Source organism: Lathyrus oleraceus, chromosome 5, assembly GCF_024323335.1.
Source record: "Lathyrus oleraceus cultivar Zhongwan6 chromosome 5, CAAS_Psat_ZW6_1.0, whole genome shotgun sequence".
NCBI lineage: Eukaryota > Viridiplantae > Streptophyta > Magnoliopsida > Fabales > Fabaceae > Lathyrus > Lathyrus oleraceus.
In genome coordinates this window covers 100,680,755-100,690,763 of record NC_066583.1, presented here as the reverse complement: position 1 = coordinate 100,690,763, position 10,009 = coordinate 100,680,755, and positions in this window count along the sequence as shown.

The following is a 10,009-nucleotide window of genomic DNA, read 5'->3' as shown; positions in this document are numbered from 1 at the left end:
TAAGTTGTGGTTAGACATTACTTTTTCCAATATAGATCTTAGAAGCCGAGGACCTTAGTTTACCAAACCCATCTTGGCCTATTCGTAGGACATAGTGCGAAAGTCGTTCAAGTGTAAGATTTGATACGATTGTTACGCGATACTACACTCATAAGAGTCTCTCTTGAGAATATTTTTGGAATACGAGTAGTCGTTCCTCCGATAATATCCGAAAGATGGGATTATGACTATGGGAACCTTTTGTAGAACATGTTTGGCAGGTTTAAACCTTAGTACACTCCTTTTGGGTGGTTCTTAACCTAAACTCCATGCTCGTGACTTGCAACAAACCCTTGATTCATGGTTGATCCGATCAGGTATCCTTAATATCAATGAAACTTGGGTGTTGATAAGGTGTAAACCATAATCCACCAAAATGGGTGGTTGATATTAAGGATAACATGATCCATCCCACGACCTTTGTTTGGTGTGCTCTTAATTTCTCTCTAGACAGTGCAACCTGGCAGACGTTCAAGCAGATACAGCGATCCTGATTCCCATGCCACTGCACTGCATTCACATCATTTTGCATTCATAATCGTTCACACATGTTTATTCATTTCTGTGGGGTTTATATCTTCTACTTGATTCTAGTCGGAATTTTCTTGGTTCTCATCAACGGCTTAGTCTTTTTTTTTACATCGTTTATCTATTGAGAGACTGGAATCAAGGGGGTAGAATACCTTTGGAATTGATAAACATGTCATTGCATTTACATATTCATTAGCATGTCTTGCATAACAGGTACCGCCACAGTGTTCTCAGTTTGTTTGGTGTTCCATCAGCAGGATAGCTGACCCAGGCATTCACCGGTACGGTACCCGCAGAAACCAACAGAGAGTAATGGAAAGCCTACAGGCAGAGTTCGCCGAGATGAAAATCCGCATGAATCAATTCATGGATGTGGTTCAAGGGGTGGCTCAGGGACAACAAGAGCTCAGGCAGATGATACAGAGGAATCCCCCTGCTCAACCAGAGACGGTGACTGATCCTCCAGCTGGAGAGGCTAATGGACCCAATGGACCGGGGCCTATCCCAATCCTACATGTCACCTCCGGTCAACAGCCCGTTCATGATGATCAGGACGATCAGTTCCCCCTGCTGCAGGAAGACTTTGGTATGGGTCATGGTGTGGACCCCATGTTTAGAAGATTGGAAGAGAGGTTGAAGGCAGTGGAAGGACAAAATCCTCTGGGAGTAGATGTTGCTGACTTGGGGCTGGTCCCAGGTGTGAGAGTGCCACCGAAATTCAAGGTCCCGATATTTGACAAATACAATGGCAACTCTTGCCCGAAGACCCATGTGCAAGCCTATTTCCGTAAAATGGTTGCATACTCCGATGACGAAAAGTTGCTTATGTACTTTTTCCAGGACAGCCTAGCTGGGGCATCCCTGGAATGGTATATGAGGCTGGACAGAGCCCACATCCGTTGTTGGAGGGATTTGGCTGAGGCTTTCGTGAAGCAGTATCAGTATAACGCAGACATGGCTCCGGACAGAACTCAACTTCAAAATTTGTCTCTTAAAAGCAATGAGTGCTTCAGAGAATACACTCAACGCTGGAGAGAAGCAGCTTCCCGTGTTCAACCTCCTATGTTGGAGAAGGAAATGGCTAACATGTTCATGAACACTCTGCCAGGACCTTATTTGGAGCGCCTGGTGGGTTACAATGCCTCCAATTTTGCTGATGTAGTCTCTACCGGAGAGAGGGTGGAGAATTACCTGAGGACATACAAGACCCAGAGTGGAGGTGGATCCTCATCAGGGGTGAAGAAGTCGTTCATTCAGGGACAGAAGAGGAGAGAAGGGGATGCAAGTGCCATATCTTCTTATCAGAACAGGGATAACCGGAGGAATAACTTTCAGAACTATCATCAACAACCGTATGTTGCGGCTGTGACCATTCCAGCTGCAGCGCCACTACAACAACAACAACCACAACGTCAACCAACTCAGTACCAACCACAACAACCGGGTAACAGACCCGCCTATCAACCGAGGCCAAGGACGATGGACCGGCGTTTTGACACTCTTCCAATGTCGTACGCTCAGTTGCTTTCTAGTCTTCAACAACTACAACTTGTGCAGTTGCGCACTCTGGCTCCTTCCGTTGGTAGGCTTCCGGTGGGTTATGACGCCAACGCTAGGTGTAGCTTCCACTCTGGGGCACCTGGCCACAATATTGAGAACTGCAAAGCTTTTAAGCACGTAGTTCATGACCTCATTGATTCAAAGGCCGTTAACTTTGCACCAGCTCCTAATGTCGTCAACAATCCCATGCCCCAGCATGGTGGAGCCAATGTTAACATGGTTGAAGGAGAAGTCAAATTAGTCTCTGCGGTCAATAATGAAGATGGGGATAGTGATTGCGATATCGATAACTGGGTGCGTCCGAGGATCCCGGGTGAAGTTCTCAATAATTGGTCTTCTGAGGAGATTGTCCAAGCCACTTGTCTGGAGGAGTAATTTTCTTTGTTTATTCATGCATATCCAAGTCTTACGTTCCGCCAGGGCGTAATGACTCATTGTAGGGCTCATCTATGTGACACTTGCATTTTTTTATCATAAATAAATGACGTCTTTTTGCATTCAAATATTTCGTTCCCTATCTTTCTATTTTTGCAGTTTTTTAAAAAAAAATGGCAATGTTTTGTTTAGTTTCCACTTTTTTTTTTCTTTCACACTCATAAGCACATACCATCACTCATGCAGATGCACATCACCGGATCCTATTGATAACGGTTCTGCTATGACTCACTTCGACTTTGAAAATCCAATATTTCAAGCTGAAGAAGAGGGTGATGAAGACTGTGAACTCCCTGAAGAACTTACCAGGTTATTAAAACAAGAGGAAAGGGTCATTCAACCGCATCAAGGGTCTGTTGAAGTGATTAATCTCGGCACCGAGGACGCCAAGAGAGAAATCAAGATATGGGCTGCTTTGGAAGACAATGTGAAGAAGGGGTTGATTGAATTGCTGCAAGAGTATGTTGACATCTTCGCTTGGTCTTATCAGGACATGCCAGGGCTTGACACATACATCGTGGTACATCGCTTTCCGCTCAAAGAAGATTGTCCTCCGGTCAAGCAGAAGCTCAGAAGAACAAGACCAGAGATGGCTGTCAAGATAAAGGAAGAAGTGCAAAAACAGTTGGATGTAGGGTTTCTAACAGTCACAAATTATCCGCCATGGGTTGCGAATATCGTTCCGGTACCTAAGAAGGATGGAAAGGTACGGATGTGTGTTGACTACCGGGATCTGAACAGGGCTAGTCCTAAAGATGATTTCCCCTTACCTCACATTGAAGTTTTGGTGGATAACACGGCTCAGTTCTCGGTATTCTCCTTCATGGATGGCTTTTCTGGCTATAATCAAATTAAGATGGCACCAGAAGACATGGAGAAGACAACATTCATAACCCCATGGGGCACCTTCTGTTACAAGGTGATGCCGTTTGGTCTGAAAATGCCGGAGCAACATATCAGCGAGCGATGGTGACTCTGTTCCATGATATGATTCATCATGAAATCGAGGTTTATGTTGATGATATGATTGCCAAATCTCAGACAGAAGAAGAACATTTGGTGAATTTGCAGAAACTGTTTGAGTGTTTGAGGAAATTCAAGCTGAGGCTTAATCCGAACAAGTGTACTTTTGGGGTGAGATCTGGAAAACTACTGGGTTTTGTTGTTAGCGGAAAAGGGATTGAGGTGGATCCGGCCAAAGTGAAAGCGATACAGGAAATGCCTGAGCCAAGAACAGAGAAATAAGTTCGTGGTGTCTTAGGGAGGTTGAACTACATTGCAAGGTTCATCTCTCACCTAACAGCCACGTGTGAGCCAATATTCAAATTGTTGAGAAAAGATCAGGCTATCAGGTGGAATGATGATTGTCAAAGGGCGTTCAAGAAGATAAAAGAGTATTTGCAGAATCCTCCTATCCTTGTGCCTCCGGTCCCAGGGAGACCGCTGATTATGTATTTGACAGTACTAGACAATTCCATGGGTTGTGTTCTCAGTCAACACGACGAGACAGGTAGGAAAGAGCATGCCATCTACTACCTGAGTAAGAAATTCACAGATTGCGAGTCGAGATACTCAATGCTTGAAAAAACATGTTGTGCACTTGCATGGGATGCTAAGCGATTGAGACAATACATGCTATCTCACACAACCTTACTGATCTCCAAAATGGATCCAGTCAAGTATATATTTGAGAAGCCAGCTCTCACCGGAAGAGTTGCTCGTTGGAAAATGGTACTGACAGAGTACGACATCCAGTATACTTCCCAGAAAGCCATCAAGGGGAGTATTCTGTCAGACTATCTTGCTCAACAGCCGGTTGAAGATTATGAGCCGATGAAGTTTGATTTTCCAGATGAAGACATCATGTTCCTCAAGATGAAAGACTGTGAAGAGCCAGTTGTTGAAGAGGGACCTGATCCAGACGAAAAGTGGACTTTAATGTTTGATGGGGCCGTCAACGCCAGAGGAAGTGGAATTGGTGTTGTCATTACAACTCCAAAAGGTGCCCACATGCCTTTCACCGCTCGTCTGACTTTCGAGTGCACCAATAATGAAGCTGAGTATGAAGCATGTATCTTGGGTATTGAGCAAGCCATTGATTTGAGAATCAAGACTTTGGACATCTTCGGAGATTCAGCTCTGGTAATCAATCAAGTGAATGGTGATTGGAACACTCTCCAGCCTACTCTGGTCCCCTACAGAGATTACACGAGAAGACTGTTGACTTTCTTCACAACAGTAAAGCTGTATCATATACCTCGTGATGAGAACCAGATGGCAGATGCTCTTGCTACTATATCCTCCATGATCACGGTGATCTGTTGGAACCATGCTCCCAAGATCGACGTGATACGCCTTGATAGGGCCGCGTATGTGTTTGCTGTTGAACTGGTAGTTGATGACAAGCCCTGGTATCACGACATCAAGTGCTTTCTGAAGAATCAAGAGTACCCTGCAGGGGCATCCAACAATGATAGAAAGACTTTGAGAAGATTGACAGGCAGTTTCTTCTTGAACAAAGACGATGTTCTGTATAAGAGGAACTTCGACATGGTTTTGCTCAGATGTGTGGATAGACACGAGGCAGGCATGTTAATGCAGGAAGTTCATGAAGGCTCCTTCGGTACTCATGCCGACGGACATGCAATGACTAAGAAATTGTTGAGAGCGGGATATTACTGGATGACCATGGAATCTGATTGTTTCAAATATGCTCGGAAGTGTCATAAATGCCAGATTTATGCTGATAAGGTACATGTGCCGCCAAATCCTTTGAATGTGATGTCTTCGCCGTGGCCTTTTGCTATGTAGGGCATTGATATGATTGGAAAGATTGAGCCGACCGCCTCCAATGGGCATCGCTTCATCCTTGTTGCCATCGACTATTTCACCAAGTGGGTCGAAGCAGCATCGTTCGCGAATGTCACCAGACATGTGGTTGCCCGTTTCATCAAGAAATAAATCATTTTTCGCTATGGGATTCCCGAAAGAATCATTACTGATAATGGTTCTAATCTCAACAACAAAATGATGAAGGAGATGTGCCAGAAATTCAACATTCAGCATCACAATTCTTCCCCTTACCGCCCTAAGATGAACAGTGTTGTTGAAGCGGCAAATAAGAACATAAAGAAGATTGTGCAGAAGATGGTCGTTACGTACAGAGATTGGCATGAGATGCTACCCTTCGCCTTGCATGGGTACCGTACTTCAGTACGTACGTCGACCGGGGCAACCCCTTACTCCCTTGTGTATGGTATGGAAGCAGTCCTACCTGTTGAAGTGGAGATTCCTTCTCTAAGAGTCCTGTTGGATGTCAAGTTAGACGAAGCTGAATGGATTCGGACAAGGTTCAATGAGTTGAGTCTTATCAAAGAGAAGCGAATGACAGCCATTTGTCATGGGCAGTTGTATCAAAGTCGGATGAAGAGAGCCTTTTATCAAAAAGTGCATCCTCGATGCTTCCAGATCGGAGATTTGGTGTTGAAAAGGATCCTTCCTCCTCAGACAGATCACAGGGGCAAGTGGACTCCTAACTATGATGGACTGTATATTGTCACCAAGGTTTTTGATGGTGGGGCCTTAATGCTTGCAACGATGGATGGTGAAAACTTCACTTCCCTGGTGAACTCAGACGCAGTTAAAAAATACTTCGCATGAAATAGACCCGCTGGACAATAAAAAGAGTAGTCCAGGCAAAAATGGGCATCCCGGCGAACCAAGAAAATGAAAAAGGTTCGGGTAAAAATTAGGGATTAAAAGTGAAAAGATTGTACACCCGGTAAGTTGAAAACCTGAAAAGGCAACTTAGGCAAAAATGGGTATCCCGGTGGATTGAAAACCCGAAAAGGGCGATCCAGACAAAAGTTAGGGATTAAGCGAATGACTGCGCTCTGAGTAGTTCTGAATCTCATCTCGTGTCAATGACTGGAAACTTTTGAAGGATAGGAAACAGTCCAATCACTCTTTTCAGAAAGCTGATCATCTGGAGGATCTTGAAGACGAGCAAGTCATAGAAGAATTGGAACCCAATAGAAATCCATTTCACATTGCCATTTGATTAATGTTTGTTTTTATCTGTTGTGCGATTACCTCTTTCCAGGGATTGCTTCCTGATGTAAATGCCTATTCAGAGGCCGTTCAATCAATAAAATCATGTTATTCAGTATATCTCTGTTTTCATTTTCATTTTTCTGTTTTGTTTGCAAAAATGACGTCCGAATTTTTGATAAACATTGCATCATGACACATAAGAGCTTTACAGATACATGCTTAATAAACATTTAAAATTGCTGTAAATTTTAAGTGATTTGGATCGTCTATTCAGAAAAGGTACCCTCGGGGCATTTCCTTAAAATCCCCTGCAGATGATCGTGAATGTTTTCCCCAGTGGAGTCGCCAACAGACGAATTCGGTATCTTATCCCTGCAGAGCTGATCAGAGCGTTGGATTCTTCAATCCCCAGCAGGTTCTCACCACTGTACCTCCCCCCAAGCGGTGGTTTCAGATTATACACTCCCCAGTAGAGTTGACAGTGTCAGACTATATACCCCCAGTGGAGTTGACAGTGCCAGACTGTATCTTCCCAGCAGAAGCGGCTGCTCCTCAGAGTTCGAGGCCAGATCGATAATCCGAATGCCAGATCCATGGTTTCTTTCCTTGAAGCAGAACCTCGGTACCGTATCAGTGTTTGCTTCCCCTGCTGAGTCATCTCTCGCAGATCGTGGTTGCCAGAACCACTATCACTTTCCCCAACAGCAGGTTTTCAGTGCCGTTCTCTCCCCAGTCAGAATCTCGGTATTTCGTCATTGCTAGAACACCGTGTGGCGGGTCATTTCCCCACAGAATTCTTTGCGCTGTGCATCTCCAGCAACCTTGCCAGGGTCCAGAAGATGGTGATCATTTCCCCAGCAGATCCCCTTGCCTCAGCTTGGCATTCTACCCAGCATTTCGCATCCCTGCATGTAGAATCATATTGCATTGCATCCTCCCAAATCGCGTAGCATTTCCATTTTCATGGAGCATTACGCCATTGAAAAATTCAAACATACACATGTAAGCATAAAACATTCTCGGTATCCCAAGTGATAAGCCAGAAGTTGTTTCCAGTACTCAGACTGAAGATTGTTCATGACTTACCTTTGTTATCCCCAGCAAGTGTCATTGGCTCATGCGCCGCCTCTATTATCGTTCCCTATTTCTGCCGATGCTGACAGGCATGAAGTTTCCGGTATTCAGACCGAAGTGGCGTTCAGGCCATTTTTCCAATGTTCAGATCGAAGAAGTTCCCGACGTTCAGGTCGATGCAACTTGTGGCGTTCATGCCAGTTTTCCGATGTTCAGATCGAAGAAGTTTCCGACGTTTAGATCGATGCAACTTGTGGCATTCAGGCCAATTTTCCGATGTTCAGATCGAAGAAGTTTCCGACGTTCAGGTCGATGCAACTTGTGGCGTTCAGGCCAGTTTTCCGATGTTCAGATCGAAGAAGTTTCCGACATTCAGGTCGATGCAACTTGTGGCATTCAAGCCAATTTTCCGATATTTAGATCGAGGTGGCGTTCAGGCCAGTTTTCCGATGTTCAGATCGAAGAAGTTTTCGACGTTCAGGTCGACGCAACTTGTGGCATTCAGGCCAGCCTCTCAGTGTTCAGACCGATATTAATAATCTCATATCTCTCGATGTTCAGATCGAAGTCATTTCCAGTATTCAGACTGATGAGCGGCATTCAGGCCATGGTTATTTCTGTGTTACCATTTATTTTGGTATCCAGGTTAACATTCTTTTTCGGTATTCAGACTGATGAGCGGCATTCAGGCCATGGTTATTTCTGTGTTACCATTTATTTTGGTATCCAGGTTAACATTCTTTTTCGGTATTCAGACTGACTCTCACCGTACCAGACGGATTCTCCTTTCAAGACCACCTCTTTGCCAATTCTGACATGCATTGTTACTTCATTTCACTTCAGTGCAAATTTTCGGGCTTTTATTGTATTCAATCCCTTGATACCTCGAAAGCACGAAAGCCCGCTGCTATCTTCTTTCCAGGTCTCCAGTTGATTGAATAGGGGCAGCTGTAATACCCCAAAATTTACCCTTCATTTTTCCTGGAAGCATACGCTTTACACCTTATGCATGCATTCATTTTTAGGTCATTTAACATTTCATATTGCATTTCATCAGGTCAATCGGAATTAGATCCAAGAAACTTGAATATCATCCAAGACACTTTACGGGTCCTATCTGGGTGATCAGTGAACACAAGGGAATGACTTGAGACACTTCCAACAGGGGTCTATTCGTCAGTCAAAATGTTAATCTTGAAGGAGCAAAGGTTTGTTCATGAGCTGTCATGCTCGCTAGGCGAAGCCCACGTGTTTTGAAAAAAAAATGAAAAAAGAAACGGAAAAAAAAAGAAACGAAAAAAATAAAATAATAATAATAATAATAAATAAATAAATAAATAAAAGAAAAAATCTTGGACTTGGACCTCTCTTATTTGAGCCCACAGGTCCACAAAAATCAGGTTATAAATTCAGAGTTTCAGTGAAACAAAAGGGCATTCTATTCCTATTACCCTGTCTGGGAAAAAGATAGTGAGAGAAGAACCCTGGGGAAAAAGATAGTGAGAGAAGAGCTAACAGAGTTCAGAGCAACCTCCAGGCAACTCTGAAAGGTTCATTCTGACTCACACTTTCAGGTCAAACAAACCTTAACATTGGTTTGCAAATCCAGCCGTGCCATTTGATTTCAACCGATTTCTCCAATCAGGTTTGCCCTTATTCCCATTACCTTTGTGCTTTGAAGTTGAATACTCTGAATGTTTGAGGTATGATGGATGAATTTCATTAGGTTTTTGTCCACGGGTTTATAATTATGTATGAATGTATAAATAATGCCTTGAATGCTTAATCGTTTAATTTCTGAAGTGTATGCCACAGGGTTTGAGGTTTCTGAAACCATACTGTTATCCATGAAAAAAATGCTTATCGTGTTTCACTAACCCTTTTGTTGAGTTTTTGTGAGGGCTCACATACTCTTGCAGGGATAGCTTGCCTGGTGTTCCACTTTATTTCTGGGATACCACCTGGAGGTTTATTCCGATTACCTGTACTGACTCACTTTCTTTGATGGTGTTTAGCTTGGAAGGGTCCCTGGGTTTCCCATTCCTCTAATTGTTGTTACTTCGGATCTTTATCCGCGTGGTACCTTTTACATTTTTCCCGCATTTTACTGCTTTCCTAGCTGGAAGACCTCGATAGGATGCAATGTTTTTGTGTGTTTACTTTTTTTACAGGTTCCTTCGTCAAGGACTGCCTTTTTGCATGAGCATCCCAAACCCTAACCCTTCATTGATTTTTCTTCTCCTAAACACACGTTTACTCCTTCTACTACAGGTGAGTAAGTCTCCAAAGGTCGAGCATCCGGTAGATTGCGTAGTAA